At 41.6% G+C, this 20,561-nt stretch overlaps 1 long non-coding RNA gene and 1 pseudogene across 1 annotated transcript; one reads left to right on the forward strand and one right to left on the reverse strand.

The window, feature by feature from the left end:
• Nucleotides 1-976: 976 nt before the first annotated feature.
• Nucleotides 977-2,659, reverse strand: LOC130077439 (uncharacterized). Its single transcript, XR_008805752.1, has 2 exons — nucleotides 2,579-2,659; nucleotides 977-1,153 (listed from the first exon to the last, which is right to left on the reverse strand). It is a non-coding gene; the product is annotated as an uncharacterized LOC130077439 (long non-coding RNA).
• Nucleotides 2,660-13,730: 11,071 nt separating this feature from the next.
• LOC130077432 (uncharacterized) lies at nucleotides 13,731-19,883 on the forward strand (annotated as a pseudogene).
• The last annotated feature ends 678 nt before the right edge of the window (nucleotides 19,884-20,561 follow it).

Below are 20,561 nucleotides of genomic sequence, written 5' to 3' on the forward strand. Positions count from 1 at the left end.
AGTACGTTTTAAATTACAAGGCGCTGTATATATTGTATTCCAGTCTTATTTTACCATACTTAACTTATGGAATTGAGGTCGGGGGTAATAATTATAAAAGTTCCCTTCATTCCCTTGTAATACTTCAAAAACGAGCAATCAGAGTTATTCATAAGGTAGGATACCTCGAACACACAAATATATTGTTTTTACGAAGTAACATGCTCAAATTCATGGATTTAATTGATTTTTATACTGTACAATTAATGTATAAAGCGAATCGGTTCGTACTACCAGCAAATATTCAATAATTATTCAAAAAAAGAGATGTTTGAGAGGTTATGGCCAACTAAAGTACCAGCTTTCAGAACTACGAGGAAAAGTATGTGTGTGTCTGTGTGTGGCGTCAGGCTCTGGAATAACCTGAGCGCCCAACTCAAGCAGTGCCCATTCATTTATCAGTTCAAATCCAAGTATAAACAAGTCATACTGTCTAAGTACAGGACGGAAGAATATCCTTAAATGTGGAAAGGGTATTAATTGACGATTCTTCTTTTCTTTTCTTGGAATCATCAGAATGGTTGTGAGTTAATTTTGTTGATTGTATGGGCATTGGAAAAGCCCAACATAAATATGTATCAATTGTTTTCTTGATTGTAGTAATGTAACTACTGCACAAATGTATAAAAGGGGGTAGGCGTGAATAAGCTTAAGCTTCTGCCTACTCCTTTTGAGCATCATATTCACGTTTTTATTTATTTTTTATTTATTTTCTTACATATTTATTGCGCATGTATCCTTCTTTAGTTTGGCCTACTATGCTGACCCTTGTTACTAGATAGAACTTTGTGGATACTAGATGCTCAAATAAAAGCAAATAATAATAACTAGACCTACGTCATTACGCGATCTTCAGTCTTCACGGACCTTCGCGGGGTTTAACCAGACACGTTACACGACTTCCACCAATCAGATGCATCACTGTGGGATTGTGGGATTGTTCAGGATTGTGGGTAATGAAGTACTTATCCAATACATCGCGAATAAAAGGCATTTATCTTAAAACAAGGTTAGTGCCCCATGAACTTTTGGCGTTTATATGAGCATAAACGCTTAGTACAGCCGTAGCTGGTTTTAAGTCTTCCATGTATGGTTACGTTTTTATGGCTTATACCTAGGGCTGGACGGTATGGCGGTATATATCGTTACTGCGGTAGAAAATGTCAACCGTAACAGATTTTTTTATTACGTGTATACCGCGACGTGCAAATAAGTGGGCGTGGTTAACTCGCGTGCAGCGTGCGTGAGACTGAAACACTGAGAATTGTCAAAGAAACATGGAGAAAGCAGATCAAGAGGATCCAAAAAGGAATTACGTTTTCTAAAGGGTTGTTGTTGTTAACGTGATATTTTCGGGGGAAAGGCGCAGCAGTTAACTAGAGCAGTGCAGCACCACTACAGTTTAGAGTGCACGCTCGCAACGGGGAAAACATTAATTGACAATGACAGTTCATATATCAATATCGTAACGAATAGAAATAACCTTAAATAATGTTATCTGCATCATTCCGTCTCTTATGTACAGTTTTAAACACGAAAATCGCAGCATGACACGCAAACAGTTTGCCGTGGTAATGAACAACCTGCTTGTTAAGGCGAATGTATTATCCTGTATCTGAGGCAAAATTAATAAATATGCAGCGCGAGTTATATATTTCTAACTCCAAACAATTGGCCACTTAACCAGCTGATAAAATCTTCCTTTGATTCGATACTGATTACAAATTGACACTCAAATTAACCGATCGCATTTTACTGATGCAAAAGACGCGCGCGTGCACGCACTGAGAGGGAGCGCGGTGTGTCAGTGTTTACCAGGCTATGAAAAAAAAAAAAACGACATAGTTACAAGGTGTGTATAATTTAAACTAGGCTACTTAGTCACCATTAACAGTCGCTGCTGTTCGGTTTTCATACTGCTGCTCTCCTTCTAGTCACTTCTGAACTTGAACTTCTCTTGATTAAAGCTGCAGGTGACGAGTTGCCAGATATCACAAAAAGAGCAAAACAAGCTCCTTAAAAACGCAGTGTATAAGCAGACAGGGCAAAAATGTACCGGGGAACACATTTAAACATAACTAGTATTACTATACTAGAAAATTAAAAGGAAGTAACTAATTTATTATGAATAGAATAGTTCAATATAAAATATTCAGATATTATAAACTGATTGATGAAGTAAAGCATAACATGAGATTGAAAAATTATTCAGCAACACTTTATTTAAAGTTTAATTGCACCTATGAGTAGTATTTAATATCAATCAGTTGGGGGAAGTTCATCTAAAAGTTGATAAGTGTGTTTTGTTTATATTTAGCTATCAAAATAGTTTACCAAAGAAATAATTTACCAAAGAAATAATTTACCAAATAAGAGAAAAAGAAAACAATGTGAAGTACTTTTCATTTGTAAAGTATTTGGGTTTATTTATTATACAAAGCCCTTTTTGTCTATTTTTCGAGAATAGCTACATATATAAATAACTATATCGTGAAATGTGAAATAGAATTTTGGTCATACCGCCCACCCCTACTTATACCCCAACTGTCAATGGAGAAATTGTATTGAATTTTTACTTCCGGCACTGGCTGTGGGCGGGACTGTGATGCTCTATACATGAATATCAGATGATGTCACCAACGTCTCCTCACTGACGTCACTCAATTCTAAAACTTGTCTTCCGCCATCTTGAGTTCCTGATTCGGCAAGATCGATACGTCAGTCGCAAAGGAACTAGAGCTTATTCTCTGGCCGAGCCCGAACTTGCGGGCCGATATTTCCCGTCACTATCCTCGGGCCGGGCCCTTGATCTAGAGACGTGCACTCCCAATGCAAAAGAGTGCGGCGCGGGACTAGATTTGATGGCCGAGTGCGAGCGGCAATGCACTCTCTGTGTGTGTGCGCGTTGCAGGGAGAATAAAACGATTCGCGAGACTCCCGCAAACTAGAAATATCTATGAATAAAACATAAAAACTAATACATTTTTGCAAAAAAGCAACAAGAACTAAAACAAAATAGAAACGATTTACAGGCCAGAGTTTCCCTTTAAAGGGATAGTTCACCCAAAAATGAAAATTAAGTCATTAATTACTCACCCTCATGTTGTTCTAACCCCTTAAGACCTTCGTTCATCTTCGGAACACAAGTGAAGATATTTTTGATTAAATTTGAGAGCTGGATCACTGCTACATATGCTTCCTAAGGGAGTGAAACTTGACGGCCCAGAAAGTCATTGAAGAAAATGTTTAAATATTCCATGTGACTACAGTGGCTCAACTATAAGTTTATCAAGCGACGAGAATACTTTTTGTGCGGAAAACCCCCCAAAAATAACGACTTTATTCAACTATTCCTTTTCTTCCTTGTGGGCCTGAGACAAGAGTTCAAGAGATTTCCACGACGCATGCGCGAGAACTGAACAAGAAGTAGTAGAAGAAGAACGTCCTCTTCTCAGTTCTCGCGCATGCGTCGTGGAAATCTCTTGAACTCTCGTCTCAGGCCCACAAGGAAGAAAAGGAATAGTCGAATAAAGTCGTTATTTGTTTTTCCGCACAAAAAGTATTCTCGTCGCTTGATAAACTTATAGTTGAGCCACTGTAGTCACTTGGACTATAAACATTTTCTTCAATGACTTTCTGGGCCGTCAAGTTTCACTACCTTAGGAAGCCTATGTAGCAGTGATCCAGCTCTCAAATTTAATCAAAAATATCTTCATTTATGTTCCGAAGATGAACGAAGGTCTTACGGGGTTGGAACAACATGAGGGTGAGTAATTAATGACTTAATTTTCATTTTTGGGTGAACTATCCCTTTAAAACACGTTTGCAGCGTTGAGCGATGTAGCCAATCACAGACATACGTGTTGATTTCTTCAATGCAAAGGCCAATCAGAAGCATTTAAGATAGACTCCCCTCACTGCTCAAAACCTCTATGCTCAAAACGGACTTTTTGTTCAGAGCTCTGTATGCTGACAAATCCTCTAATTGTAACAAACAAAGTGTATATATTATGAAAGATTCATTGTGCAGTCAGCTTAATTGATATTAATAACAGAGATGTGAGATCGCGATTAACTGATGTCAGCTTTTTAGGAATTATTAAGGGAGCGCACTTTGCGCGCATTCAGTCAAAATCCTTCAATCATATCATGCCCAACCATGCACGCAGTAACGTTAGCTGCTTGCTTTTATGTTATAACAGTGGTTTGTGTGTGCAAACTCTCTGTGCAGTGTTCATTTTGTCTGTGGTGAGTGGATGTAAATGATAATGAGCTTACGCTAGCTTAGGGGTGTGCGATATCACGATTTATGATCGTGGATTAAAATATATCCACAATCTGCTTTTGAAGAAATGTCGTAGTATCGTGCATTCTATCAGTTGCAGTTCTGGCGCCTCCGTCTCAGCATAGGCTACAGCGCGACGTATATTCACATCAAATGTTAACGCAGAGGAACGGGACAATGCAGTTCACATAAGTTCATTATTTGCATGTGCTAACAAGTCATTCACGTGTTGATGCGCGGTTCTAACGAGCGCTTTTCTGAGCGCGTACACCCGAAGCGCACGCGCACTAAGCCTGTCTAACAACAGCGACAGGTTACTGAACTAAGTTATCTTTCTAGTCTTATTGCGCGAATACTGTCAAATACACACAGGGTTTACATAAACAAAGTTGGTTATGTATAAAGTGAAACAAACAGAGAAAATCTGCTTCCTAGCTAATGCCGTCAGTATTGTAGACAGTACTCGGCAGGTACTCAAGATGGCGGCAGTCAACTGGAAAAAGAACGGATGACGTAAGAGGTCATGTGACTGATATTCATGTATTACACACTTCTGCATGAGCTGATCACGTGACCATCAAGCGCGCCAAGCGCGAGTTCAGAGTGAGCTTTGCACACAACATTTAACCAAACCAATTAACTTCTACACATAACCCAATGGGACATTTTGATCTGACACACTGAATAAACATGTTAGACTCAAATATTGCATTCACAGAAGTATTTACAGCAGTTTTACCACAGTAACCCACACAACACTTTTAGAAATCACACTTGTAAGTTATCAAATTGTCACAACCAGCCCTCATACATTGCAATTAAGTGGATGTTACCCTATTTGATCAAGTTTTCCCCGAACATTTGTACCAGGGTGGGAAATTAACACACAGTGGCTGGTGGATGCCCAATTTTACCAGCCACTTATATTTTTTACCAGCCACTTTTTCCGGAATTCAAATTGCAAGAAAGAAATTGCTTCAATACGTTTTTATTTATTTATTATTAATACATTTTATTAATATAGGCAAATACAAAGGCCTACATGTTTCATGAACAAAACAAATAATTTTGACTCATCTCTCAGTAACATAGCATTAAAGTGTCACTTTAGTCTTCTTCAGTGTCACTTTAGTCTTCTTCAGTGTCACTTTAGTCTTCTTCAGAGTCATCATCATCTTCCTCCTCAGACGTCTCCTCGTCTTCAAGTTGAGTCTTTCTCTTCTTGGCTCCTCTTTCCATGAAATCTGGCCTCCTCGCTCTGACGCTGGCCTGATGCCACAGCTGTATGGCTGAGTCAGGATCAAAGTCTTCAATGTCAGTGCTGGACAGCTGCACTGTGAGCAGGTCAGATAGTGTGTCCGACCTCAGACCTGACCTCCAGTCACTCTTCACTTGTTTCATCAAATTGAAACCCCGTTCACAGTCTGCTGTGGAGGCTGGAATACACAGTAACACATCGACAAGCTGAAGGAAATCATGGCACTGGCCTCCCAGTCTCCGATTTATCTCTGGCCAGGTCAGCTGGTTCATGTTCGGATGCTGCTGGTACAAACTGCTCTTGAGGAATGTCCACTGGTCTGGAATCAGATCCAAATTGGCCCCAGAGGAGGCCAATAGTGGACCAAAGTGCTTTATAAGACACTCCACATCTGCATCTCCAAAATCTGCAGACACACACAAGGAAAACTTAAGGTTGCACAAACAGTAAAAGGTTTCAACTTCAAGATGTAAAATACATATCATGTTAAATGTGCTAACATTGTGCTTGATAATAACCTTCACATCTGTCTGCATCAGGCCAGCTTGTGATATCCACCAGTTTGGAAGCATGTAGTACTCCAGAGCTGAAGTCACAAAATCGTGTCGCCATACTGCTGCAAAATTTGTCTATCAGCTTGTCCTTTGTGGAGTTTACAAGAGCCAGGGAGAGGTCATCTCTGGGTGCTGCCAAGGTTACACCCTCAAAGGTGTCCGCTGGATTTTCTAGGCATGCCCTAAGCCTGGGTCCAGGTCTTATAATTGAATACACAACAAAACAATGTTAATTATATTTCAAAATATTCTGCCCTACACACACACACACACACACACCTGTTCTGGCAGCCTGTGTGGCTATAAGGCTGGTCTGAACCTCTGCCACTGTTAGAGTTGGCCGTTGCATGGATGCAGACAGGTTGCTGAGGTGGGTCAGGCAGTCGTGCATAAAGCAGCTGAACATCACAACACATGGATCCTTTGCTGTTTGGTAAAAGTTGCGTGCCTTACTCCTCTGCACAGGATTCACCCCCTCCGAATCTGGTGACTGGATCTTACACACACAATTGTACATTTGAATCAATTATGTTCAACTATTAAATTATTGATTATTAGTACCATTATGTTGAGTTGTTAACTTTAGTCAACTAATTTAAACTAAAATGATCACCTTGCCTTAGCCTATACTACTGTACCTGCTCAAAATGATGGATTAGGCCCCTATAGCCTCTGAGGAAGTGGTCCAGTGCCCTGAAGAGATGAGCAAGCCACCTGGTACCTCCAATTCTAGTTGGAATGAGTGGCTTTATTCCTAACACCTTGAAGCTGTTTTTCAAGTTTGCTCTGTTGAGTGGACTCTTGTGATAGAACACATAGAGGGAAGACAAGAGGTCATCCAACTTTATGCACTGGGGGCAACTCTTCACTGCATCCTTAAATGTCAGCTCCAGCCTATGGGCTATGCAATGGACACCCACAATATAGGACTTGTCGCCACGTAGTCTGCTGACCACTCCACTTCTGGACCCTGTCATCACTGCTGCTCCATCTGTTGCACAAGCAACTAGTTTCTCCTGCCAACTCTCATCATCCTCACACACCTCTCTCATCATCCGTATGATGACTGCTGTGATGTTCTCTGCATTTGGCTTTTCAACAGCCTGGATTCCAACAAACTGCACCTCGACTTTCCCTGCTTGGCTCATTCTGGTGTACAGAAGCTCTTCCTCCAACACTGCACTGTCAGTTGATACATCTGACATAATTGCCAGATACTTTGAATGATCAATCTTATTTTTAAGCTGCCTCCTCGACACCTCAGCAATGTAGTGCATAAAAACCCTGGCCTGCTTCTTGTTCTGATAAGTTTTCCCTATCACCAGTCCTTTCTGCTCATCCACTCTGAAAGGAGTTAGAATGAGAACTGTAACTTTGATAACATTGACCTCCATTACAAATATGTAGGGCTGGGCGGTATATCGAGTTTGTATGATATATCGATATATTTTTTGAAATTATATGGAATGAGGCACTAACGTTTATATTGATACAGTAGTTTGATACGAGCACATCTGAAAAATACTGTTGCTGATTGACTGATACTTGCGCTGTTTAATGCGTCTGAGATGTGGTGCTTTCCTCATTGCTTAACTTATATTTCACAGGAATATTCAGATGGAGGAGCACAATAGAATAGTAGCACAATAATTCTGACTAAAATATACAGTACATATTGTTAAAATATTTGTTGTTGGAGACAATACATGTTCCATACGTGGAATTTTAAACCTACAAGTAGGCTATATTTTTATGAAAGTGATCATTATAATGGGGTAATCAAATGCAGGCTAATATAATTACAATCTAAAAACAAAAATAATGCTTTTGTTTTTACATTAACAAAATTCTAAAATAAAAATTAAAATAAAAACAAAAGCACAATGTTAGAATGTAAAAAGTACCGAGATATATTGCCATTTAACCAATAAATACCGAGATATGATTTTTATCAACCCTACCCTAGCGTCGCCCAACCCTACTACAAATATGTAATTCGTTTTATCCATTTAACAATGGGAGTTATGCTGCAATCATAAGGGCCTTTCACACAGGACGCGGCATGCGCGACGCTGCGCTCTGTGACGATTACCAGCGTGGCCAATAGAAACATGGGCATCCAAAAAGTTTTGAAAACTCCGCCTACTTTGCTGTGGCGTAGCAGCGCAAATCGCGTTGTATCTGAAGGGCAAAGCTGAACCCAGCGGCCCAGCACCACCGCGCATTCCGCGTCCTGCGTGAAAGGCGCTCTGTGGGTGCTCACGGGCGCACGCCTTTTAAAAAAACAATCGGCTGCTAAAACTATCTAGCCATCACAAAACACAACTTCAAGTTAGTTCGTTAATAATAGTTAATTTACTTACTTGCACATCCAAACGTAGTCCCGAAAGGGTCTGCCCTTTTTTCCGATTGCATGGACGTTTCTGAACAGAGTTCTCATTCGGTCCAACTGCGCCGATTGCATAGAGCAGATAGCCTTCATTGCCACACTCTGCTCCTGGGGTCCCGTCTTCGCCAGCTGTATGGCAGTGCACTTAATATGCGACTTGGAAGACTCGTGGTCTTTTATTGCCTCTAATTTAAGATTAGACGTTCCTCTTACGAACGAATTATTTACATTTTCTGCTGACGCATAGGTTCGACAGTAAGTGCAGTGCATAGACTGGTCGTCGGGAAGGTAGGATAACCATTCCCTCGGTTTCCCTTGGTCATCAATGCGCCACTTGTTAGAAAAGTACCTTTTCCGTTTCTTTACTTCGCCCTCAGTTTGTAGTTGTTCATTTATAACTGCTGACTCCGCTGCGGGCCTCCTAACACCGGGAATATGTCGCCACATTTTTTAAAATAATTTCCCTTTCTTCTGCACCAGCTCAGCTCAGCTATATATATACACACTTTTTTAAAAATTTATTCTCAGCTTAGCTATGTGTATAAGTTATACAGTATAACGGTCTCTTCAGCGCCGTGACACACAGCGCTGAAAACCAATCAAAAGAGTTACTCGACAAAAGTGTATTATTGTTACTTAGCAACCGCATTCTTTGACAAAGGCTGTCCAATCCGTACAATAAAATCACTCGCAGCATGTGTTTATTGGTTACTACTTAATACATTCAATGTTAAGTCGATGTAAAGACGCGTTTACGCGCGTCTGGTGGTCCTGTCCTGGTCCCTCGGTGGATGCGAATTTTTGCGAACTGTATTCGCTTTTGGTGCGAACGCAGCATTATTATAATCCACCCGCCACTGTGGCTGGTATACACGGCAAAGTGACTAATTTCCCACCCTGATTTGTACTATATACCTGAAATACAGGGAAGAAAGAAGAGAGTCGGGAATCACGTCTGTTCTCTGCCAGCTCCTCTGTTGGTATGAGCGGAGGCTGCAGAGATAGTCCGTAAGCGCGATCCCGTGTCAAAATAAAAGTCTCTTTTCTAAGTGTCCGTGCAAAATGTAAAAAAATAAAAACCAGGTCCTTCATGAATGTCCATATGAAAGGGTATAGAAGAGGAATATTATGATATATGGGTCATTCCAGAATTGGAGGACATTTAGGCATCCATAATTTTGAAAAATTGGCCCTTTATTTTACTATTTTTTATTATGTATTTCATAAAAACAGGCAATATACCATTAAATAATTTTATTCGTCCAGCTCAGGTATCAAAGGCACACTTTTTATAATACTATTTTTTATTTATTTTTTGTGCTCGGTGCAACCCTGTTACCAATACTCAGGAACCTGAAAAAAAGTATATTTATTGTTTTTTTTTTTAAATATAATTTCCTGCCATTAAGTAAAGAAAGTCACAATCCCTCTATATAACTATTTAATTTCAGATATCATTTGATTTAAATTCATTTCAGTAACTTTTGAGTTCCATCTTTGCCAAGTTTTAAACTGTGACATGTTTAATTTGACTGATTTCACTATATATTTTCAAGTATTTGCTCAAATGCATAATGCATATAATCCTTCAAACTACGGTAAGGACAATAGCTCAAGCCCCTGTGAGCTAAAAAAGTAATTTATGATTATTTTAATGAAAATGATATGGTAACAGGGTTGAAATTGAAGTAACAGGGTTGCGAAAAGTTACAGGGGTTTGATAGATACATTACTTTTGATTAAAGATTAGGTAAATAATGTGACAAATGCTCAGGAACACAGGAACATTGTTAAATAACATTTAATAACATTTAATATATTTAAAGATTTACATTAAGTATTTATGCAGAATAGTAGGGAATGGGTCAGGGAAGAACTGTTTAACACTCCACATCCACTGGGTTAAAGGGGGCATGACCATGGCTGTGGCCAATCACAAAAAGCCACTCAACAGATTGGCAGTAATTTTTGAAAATTTTTGAATTCATACAAACAGGTGCCCATTAGTATAGAAAGCTGATTTTCTAATCTTCAGATTTCATTTTGCTGACTGGCCAGGGTATCCCATACCTCTTTTGCAATGGCCATGTGCCGTGAGGTAACATTCTCAGGGGGAGGAATGACTGTCAGCACATCTTCAAAAGGATACCAGTGGAGATCATCCCTCAACGGCCAGAAAAAAACGGTTTTCCCCCACTTTGTGCATGCACTTAACCTGGACATGGGTCTCATTCACCTCTAGGATGATCCCTGGGTAGATGATGCGTTCGTACAGCAGTACACACCATTTCCCTACAACCTCTGGAATGTGCCACTGCTCTTCTAGTGTGCTTTGCATTGTCTTTTCTGTGTGGTCATCTGTTCGATTAAAGCTGAAGCTATTATTTGTCTGGCAACCGCACTCCAGATTCCCAATTGCAAAACACATGCAACTGACATCGCGGTAGATTATTTTCCCAGGGGAAAAAGTGACCGCCTGGTGAAGTCTCATTGTGGATGGGACAGCTGGAAGGTCAGCTGGCATTTTTTTCACTGCATCCTCCACATCTTGCTCCTGAATGTAATATAGTATCACCTTTGATTCTCCCTCATTTAGAGCTTGGTACAGGGACAATGCCGTTGGTATATCAACTCCTTGGCTGAAAAGCCTGTCAGCCCTCCTCTTCAGTGTGCCACCTATGCCATCTTGGGCATCTTTGCCATGGCTGGCTTCGAAGAAGTTCCAGGTTCCCAGTGTAAAGAGGTAAAAATTGCCCCGCTGCTTGTACTGTGTGCAGGGCCCGTCGCTAAAAAAGTGGATGGTTGTCATATCCGGGTATTTCTCTCTAATTTCTTTCAGGAGGGGCTCCAGGTGTTGCCATATTGCAGGTGGTCCCTTCAATCAGGAGGCTGATATACTGCAAAAGGACGTGGGAGCAGATGTTCCCCTCACATAGTAAACCCCAGTGTGAGCCTGTTGGTGTGAAGCACCAAAATGGATGGATTGTACTTCAGCACTATATTTGCAGCCGTAGTTCTCTGAGAAGTCAATGTGGACTGCACATTCATTCACAGGGAGGTTCAGCTTCAGGGCCCGTGAGAATGCATATTGCTGCCTGATGTTATAGAGATGGCACCTGAACTTCTGGAGCAAAGTGGCAAATATTTCCACCAGCATTTCTTGGGAGCATTCTAACTCTTTTTTCAAAGTGATCTTTGAAGTTGCTCCAGAATCATTTTTGTGCACCTTGTCTACAGTGGCCCACTGAAGGTAGGACACGCGATCATTGGCTCTGTAGTGGCTTGTAAGTGGATAGGAATTACTGCTGCATTCCTCACATTCCCCATACATACATGTTTTGCTGGTGATGTCACACGTGATGGCTTGTGTCAGGCTCTCCAAATTAAATGTGTCAATGATGTGCATCTGGTGGAGCTTTTTTGCAATAAAGCCTAGATTTTCATGTTGTTTGCACATACATGTTTCGCGATCTGCTAATGTTGGATGCACAACCCAGTAGGGGCGAAGTGTGCAAAACAGGGAGTATGATAAACGGTGGTTGATCTGCTCAGCCAGGAACTTCAAATGGAGGTTCTTCATTGAATCCACAAGTAATCTTTTCTGCATTTTCTTCTTTTCTTTGGTCAATGTTTGCTTTTTTTCCAGTTGTGATCCTGCTGACATCGTCACGTAAAAAGAACAACCTCACCTTGGATCTCAGTATGGCAGCAATCCCATTGTGTTCCTTTCTTTTGTAGCAGCAGACATTTTCAGTTGTTTTCCACCTCCTTCTTGAAAATCCAAAAAACTCCTGTGCCAATGGGCTCTATGCACGGCGGTATTTCCGGTGAAGGTCTAAGGATGCTGGATTACTTCCGCCGATCGTAGAGTCCAATGCTATACTGAGAATTTATATTGGTTTTTATACTCTATTGCTATACTAAAGAAACTTTAGTCACAAAAACAGACAAAACAGACACCCCTCATTTTGTTTATGCTTCTTTGTTTATTAAACATAACTATATATAAAATTACATCTAAACGTATTAAAGTTTCGTTTCAAAGACGAGAGGACAGTAAATTTTGAAGACTCTGCCATAATCCCGTTTTCCTCGGTTTTCCTCCGCTTTAAATCTCCCCAACCGGAAACGCAAGAGCATCCTTGCATCAAACGCGGAAGTTATGCGTGCATATAGCCCATTTCTGTAGCTTGTACTTTTTCAGGATTTTGCTGGTGATTAATCCTGCAATAATTTGTCTGTGACTTTCTTTCTTTGAATTTACGTACTTGGTACGTACCTCCTCAGCTACTGCTGTATGAAACAACAGTGTTCTCCTTAGGGATGTGCGCAAGACATGACAGAGCAACTTGTTGACTCTGGATCTTGGAGATGGATGGTCTTTCTTCAATCGCTGGAGTCGCTTTCTGTATTTTTCTGCTTTCTGATCTGCTTTTCTTAATTTATCCTGTAGTTTCTGCATTTCTCTGATTGATTTTGCTTTGGCAGCCCTTCTTTTTCTTCTCCCCAGATCACGCTGCCTAAAAGAAACAGATAAATACATTTTTGTTGTCACAACCATTTAATCTAGATTGCCAGCTAATAAAAGTCTGTGGTTACACTAACTTGCATTCCTCAGTAGCCTTTACCGTACCTTGAAGTCTTAGGTTGAGGTGCTGGCCTGACTGGAATATCGGACATGGCAGAAGGGGTTTTAATTCTTTCATGAATCTCTTTCCTGTTTTTACACCTCTCATGAGCCTCTCTCCACTTTTTGCGCTGGGCACGCTGCTCCCTTACACTGCGGCCTTTTTGAACTTTCTTCTTTCCTGTCTCTATATCTTTACTCCACTTCTCTTTCTCGTTCTGTAAGTACTGCTGTCTCCTCTGTTTGTCTGCATCACGTCTGGCACGGTAGCGCCTCTGCTTTTCAGCAGCGCTCATCGGTGGGCAAGAACCCTATAGAAATCAATAAAAAAAAACGTTAATGTCTATTAATCTAATGTGTATAAAATTAGCTCAACATGATTTGGTAACACTTAACAATGAAGGGCAGTTCGGCCAGATAAGCGATAATGAGAAAAGTGCTTATTAACTCTACCTGGTTGACATAAAAGGGGAAACAAATATATTCTGTAAAATACAGTATGTAAAAATTCAGATACAGTTTTATGAGGATAGCTTGGTGACGACTGGAAAGACAGTTGGCAGCCGGGAAGACGGCACTCGGGACAGGAAGGGCCAGCTACCCAACCTGAATCTTCTGTGAGGGAGAAACCCAAAATTGCTACGGAACAACCTTCTGAGATATATCCCCAGGGGAGCCCGAGAGGGGGGGAGAATGAGAACCCCAATAGGACGGATCTAATGTTATCGACCCAGGCAAATGGAAATTCGACAATGCGAGCAAGATGCATCTGCGGAAAGGTATGCAAGAATCTGCACGACCTGAAAATACATCAGGCAAGGATGAAATGCATGAAACAGGAGAGTGTACTGCAGCGCACAGGATCTGATCCTGGTGAGACGCAGGAGGAGCCCGGCCAGGATTCACCCCACAGAGCCCAGTCCCTCCAAGCAGCAGAACCCTCCAATCCCTGCAGAATAGTCCCACAGAAGCGGATCAAGTGGCCTTCAGCTAACAGCCAAAGCATGTGGTCGCAGTTTGACACCGATGTTGGCAGGATCCTTGAAGCTACAGCTAAGGGAGAAGTGGACAGCCGGCTGGAGGCCATGACGGCAATTATAGTCAGCTACGCAGCCGAGAGATTTGGCCATGTTGAGAATGGGAATGCCAAGCCCTCCTATGCTAGGAACCGTAGAGCCACACAGATCCATCAACTGCGTCAGGAGCTTCGAAGTCTTAAACAACAGTATAAGGTGGCTAGAGAAGAGGAAAAGCAACCACTCGCTGAGCTTCGGAACATCTTAAGAAAGAAGCTCATGTCCCTGCGCAGGGCAGAGTGGCACCGGAGGAGGGGTAAGGAAAGAGCAAGGAAGCGTGCTGCCTTTATTTCCAACCCTTTTTCCTTCACTAAGAAGCTTCTTGGTGACAAGCGTAGTGGCAGCCTCACATGCTCAAACGACGAGGTGAACTCTTTTTTGCATAACACATTGAGCGACCCAGATAGGGACCTGGAACTGGAACCACACATAGCCCTAATAACCCCACATCCTCCGACAGTTGAATTTGTCATGAGGGAGCCCAGCTGGACAGAATTGCAGGAGGTGGTGAAAAAAGCTAGATCAGCCTCCGCTCCAGGGCCTAGTGGAGTTCCATACACTGTGTACAAGCGCTGCCCGCAAATCCTTCGGTACTTGTGGAAGAGTCTGAGGGTGATCTGGCGTAGGGGAAGAGTTGCCAAGCAGTGGAGATACGCAGAAGGTGTATGGATCCCCAAGGAAGAAAATTCCAAGAACATCAGTCAGTTTAGAGTCATCTCACTGCTGAGCGTCGAAGGCAAGCTATTCTTCAGTGTCTTGTCACGACGACTGAGTTCCTCTTGAAGAACAACTATATTGACACCTCTGTTCAGAAGGGTGGAATCCCGGGAGTGCCAGGATGTATGGAACACACGGGAGTCATCACACAAATCATTAGGGAGGCCCGTGAAGGAAAAGGAGACCTTTCAATGTTATGGTTGGACCTTGCTAATGCATATGGCTCCATACCACACAATCTCATTGTGCTTGCCCTCCAGCGACATTATGTTCCCAGCAAAATCACAGACCTTATCCTGGATTATTATTGCAAGTTCAGGTTAAGAGCCACTACTGGGTCAGGTGTATCAGACTGGCATCGGTTAGAAAAAGGTATAATTACAGGTTGTACCATCTCAGTTATTCTCTTTGCCCTTGCCATGAACATGATTGCGAAGTCAGCAGAGGTAGAGTGCAGAGGCCCTTTGATGAAATCTGGAGTGCGACAGCCCCCAATAAGAGCTTTCATGGATGACCTGACAGTCACCACTACATCCGTACCGGGCAGTAGGTGGATTCTTCAAGGGCTAGAGAAGCTCATTAACTGGGCAAGGATGAGCTTTAACACTAGAACGGCCACGACGGTCATTTTGACCGTTTTGAATTTTATATCTGCAATAACTTTGTTGAAAAAATAAATAAAATCCTGCTGGTACCTGACTTTTCCTAAAAGTGTCTGTATTTTCATTTAAAATGTTTTTTATATAAATTACACATAAGGCAAAAAAACAAATGAACATATTTACCTATTTCGGCCATAGACGGTCATATTGACCGCTCTATTCTTTTGTTACATTTCTCTCGGTTGACCTTTGTCTATTAGGAAATAATCAGAAGATTCAATTGCAAAATGACAGATATGTTTATTGAGAGCTGGTCAGATGCTGGGAGAGTTAAGGTGTGTAAATGTCCGGTATGAAGCCCTTGACAGCACAGGGACGCTGCGTGTAGAACCATGGAGTGCTGAACACGGGATGACACACGGAAAACGGATACAGGGAACAAACACGCAGGAAAAATCCACAACGATCTGACAAAGACTAGGTGACAACAGTAACACTAAAAAGGGTCGAATCGCTGATCAGTTGCAGCTGGCGCGTTGATCTGGTTGATCAGAGCGGGCGTGCTGATCAGCTGCAATGATCAGCGGCCACGCACACACGCACGCACACACACACACACAACAAGACGAGAAAGGAGACAGCGAATTCATAAACCGTGACATTGTCTCACTCACTGTCAAAATAATATCTAAATAAGATACTTTTAGTTGTTATTATCTTGTTCTGAGTTATGTTGAATGGATAGGCCTATGGAAATATAGCTATCTGTTGTGAATATGCGATAATTAAGGGCTACTGATATTATTATTTATAAATGTGTAATTCAACTTTTTTAAATGTACAGTTTGGTGTTGTTTTGTTTTTAAAAGATATCCTAATACAATAAATGCATTAATCTCTCAATTGGGTATTTATCATTAAAGATATAGAGTTTGCAATCTAACGGTCAAAATGACCGCTTGTGGCAGTTCTAGTAGTTATGGAATTCTGGCACTTCTAGTGTTAAACCAGAAAAATCAAGGTCGCTAGTGCTCAAAAAAGGGAAAGTAGTGGACAAGCAGGGCCGGCCCGAGGCATAAGCGAACTAAGCAGCTGCTTGGGGCCCCCCAATCGAGTCGAAAAATCGAATAATATTTTTTTAGATAACTTAAAGGAACACTCCGACTTTTTGGGACTTTAGCCTATTCACCTTATCCCCCAGAGTTAGATAAGTCCATACATACCTTTTTCATCTCCGTGCGTGCTATAAGTCTGTTTGACGCACCCACCGCTAGCCTAGCTTAGCACAAAGACTGGATGTAAATGGTTGCAGCTAGCATACTAATCCAAATAAGTGACAAAATAACGGAAACATTTTCCTATTTACATGTTGTGATTTGTATAGTCACAGAGTGTACAAAAAACAAAGTCACATGAGACACAGACATATTTTAACCGTATAAATACTGGGAACTATATTCTCTGAAGGCGAAGCACTGCTACTTGGGCGGAGTGATAACCGCAGCACCTGAGACGAGCCGTGGTGAGGAGCAGAGAGCGCGTCTCAGGTGCTGCGGTTATCACTCCGCCCAAGTAGCAGTGCTTCGCCTTCAGAGAATATAGTTCCCAGTATTTATACGGTTAAAATATGTCTGTGTCTCATGTGACTTTGTTTTTTGTACACTCTGTGACTATACAAATCACAACATGTAAATAGGAAAATGTTTGCGTTATTTTGTCACTTATTTGGATTAGTATGCTAGCTGCAACCATTTACATCCAGTCTTTGTGCTAAGCTAGGCTAGCGGTGGGTGCGTCAAACAGACTTATAGCACGCACGGAGATGAAAAAGGTATGTATGGACTTATCTAACTCTGGGGGATAAGGTGAATAGGCTAAAGTCCCAAAAAGTCGGAGTGTTCCTTTAAACAAGTGACATAAATTAATGAATTAATATGAATGAATGAACAATTAAAGACAAAAAAAATCTGATTTCATGATCAATATAGCCTACCTCCCTACAACTGCTGCTGTGTCTGCCAGCGGTTAAGTCATGTGCATAATCTAGACAGACACCTCGCGCGTGCATAGACAAGTCGTGCGCAACTGCGCATAGTCGCGGACTCGCGGTAATGTTAAGGCATGTCACAAAAAAGGACGTATCCCTCTGGTGCCGAAAATAGAACGAAGAAAATGACACAGGAGGAGAAAAAAGAGCAAGATAAAAGTATGTTTGCATGATTACTTACGGTATGTTTTATGCAGCAATTGACCCATTCCTATCTACGGCAAGCCCCGAGGGGAAAAATACATTGCATACACACATATACAACGAGCGCCAGTACATCATTACCGGTATTATAGTAACAGACTTTGTTGGATTCTGTCATGTACAATCTAACAAAGTCTGTTACAATAATAATGATAATAAAAAAAAGATTTTGTGGACAGTTACACTGTATTGAGACAGTTGAAAAATAATAATATTTTTACAGTTTTCAACAATAATTGTCATTGTTGAACCCTTGCTCTTATTATGTTTTTGATTTCTCAGTTTTCTCAAGAGTTAGTAAAAGAGTAAAGTAAAAGTTAAAAAAAATATTTTATTAGGCTATCTATTTTTTATTAAGTATTTATTTTGTATTTATACATAACCTCACTGTATTAATTTATAATGTATCATTATTGCGTGACATTTGTGTCAATAATCGTCAAGCACAGGTGACTCCGTGTAGTGGGAGGGGCCCCCAAATCAAATTCTGCTTAGGGCCCCCAAAAGGCTCGGGCCGGCTCTGTGGACAAGGTCCGATTTTCACTGGCCAGAGTCACCATCCCGTCCATAACCGAGAAGCCATTCAAGAGCCTCGGCAAGGTTTTCGACTGTAGCCTCAGGGATTCTGCCTCCATCCAGAAAACCAGCAAAGAGTTTGAGTCTTGGCTTAGCAGGGTGGACAAATCAGGTCTACCTGGGAAGTTTAAGGCCTGGATTTACCAGCATTCTATCCTGCCCCGGATCTTGTGGCCCCTGCTTATGTACGAAGTGCCCATAACAACTGTCGAGGCCCTGGAGAGAAAGATCAGCAGTTATCTGCATAGATGGCTTGGGTTACCTCGCAGTCTGAGCAGTACTGTCTTTTATGGCACCAGCAATGTCCTGCAAATCCCAATTAACAGCCTTTCTGAGGAGTTTATGGTGTCAAGAACATGGGAAGTATGGCAGTATAGAGAATCCAGGGATCCAAAGGTGACAGCAGCTGGCATACAGGTGCGAACAGGCAGGAAATGGAGTGCAGGAAAATCGCTGGAGGTGGCTGAGTCACGGCTGAGGCAGAAGGCACTGGTGGGGCCCATAGCAACAGGGCGTGCAGGCTTTGGCTACTTTCTGGGTAACAAGAGTTGACAATGCTCAAGGGAAAGAGCGTCAACATCTTGTTCAGGAGGAAGTGCGGGCAGGTGTGGAGGAAGTTAGAGCTAGCAGGACGGTGGGAATGGGACAGCAAGGAGCTTGGACAAAGTGGGAAAATGTGCGGCAACGGAAGATCACCTGGGCTGACATCTGGAAAGGAGACTTCCACCGTATCAGGTTCTTAGTCCAAACTGTCTACGATGTCCTACCAAGTCCAGCAAACCTCCACATCTGGGGCAAAATTGAGACACCATCCTGTCCCCTTTGTCCAGGAAGGGGATCCCTAGAGCACCTCCTTAGTAGCTGCCCAAAAGCCCACGACCAGGTGCTTAAGGCAGTTGCTGAGAGCATAGCCACAGCCATTAACACCATCAAGGGCCACCACAATCCAAGGAGCATCAAGTTTCTTAGAGCCGGAGAGAAAGCCCTTCCACAACCCAGAGCAAAGTCTGGCCTCCTCACTACTGCCACTGATTGGCAACTGGAAGTGGATATTGGAAAACAGCTAAAGATTCCAACTAGAATAATATCCACAAGGCTTCGTCCAGACATGATTATATTCTCAGTTTCTACCAAGCAGTTGATCTTGTTGGAGCTCACTGTGCCTTGGGAAGAGCGCATGGACGAAGCCAATGAGAGAAAGCGCGCCAAGTACCAGGAGCTAGTTGAAGAGTGTAGGAGGCAGGGCTGGCAAACCCGTTGTGAGCCTCTGGAGGTGGGCTGCAGAGGATTTGCAGGGCGATCACTCTGCAACGTGTTTAAAATCCTAGGCATCACGGGGGAAGCTAAAAGAAAGGCGATCAGATCCGCAACTGAAGCTGCAGAGAAAGCCACACGTTGGCTGTGGATTAAGAGGGCAGAACCGTGGGCAATTGCTGCTGGGACACAGGCCGGGGTCTGATCAACTCCGGTCGGGTCGCCTGGGCGAGGGTGTCTGATGTTGAAAGACCCGAAACACCCAATGACCCCAGGATACATCACTGAGGATGTGTCCCAGTGCATCTGCATGATGTATCCTTCACATTTAAAGCTGACATATTTTGATTACTTAGCTCACTTTTCTCAGCTTTAGATAATTTCTCACATTGAAGACAATATTTTGATTTAATATTTATATTTAATATTTGGATTTAATATTTGTATTTAATTACATTTTTTTAATCATATTGTTGACAATTGCAAAGAACAAAAAAAATTGCGAAATGTGAGGAAAGTGAGCTAAATAATTAAAATATATCAGCTATAAAATTGTATCTGAGTTTTTACATCTGGCACCCCATAGTAATACATTAATAACATGAAATGTATGCTAAATTATAATCAAAATTATATTAATTATTTAGCTGAACTATTGATAATAGATTGTCTCTTATGAGTGGAGTGAAAGATATTCAACCCTGTTACTCTAATTATGGTAACAGGGTTGCGAGTAACAGGGTTGCAAATTAATCCTAATGTTAGCTTTTTCTCATGAATATTTAACTGTCATCTTTAGGACAAACTTACTTATGTAAAAAAAAAGAAGAAAACCTTCAAATTAATTTGTCTTGTTCTGATTATAAGTGTAACAGGGTTGCATTGGTTAGAGTGACACATTCAATCAAGGCTAAAAGATGTATAATAACATGA

Source organism: Rhinichthys klamathensis, unplaced genomic scaffold, assembly GCF_029890125.1.
Source record: "Rhinichthys klamathensis goyatoka isolate OS25496 unplaced genomic scaffold, OSU_Roscu_1.1 h1tg000740l_1, whole genome shotgun sequence".
NCBI lineage: Eukaryota > Metazoa > Chordata > Actinopteri > Cypriniformes > Leuciscidae > Rhinichthys > Rhinichthys klamathensis.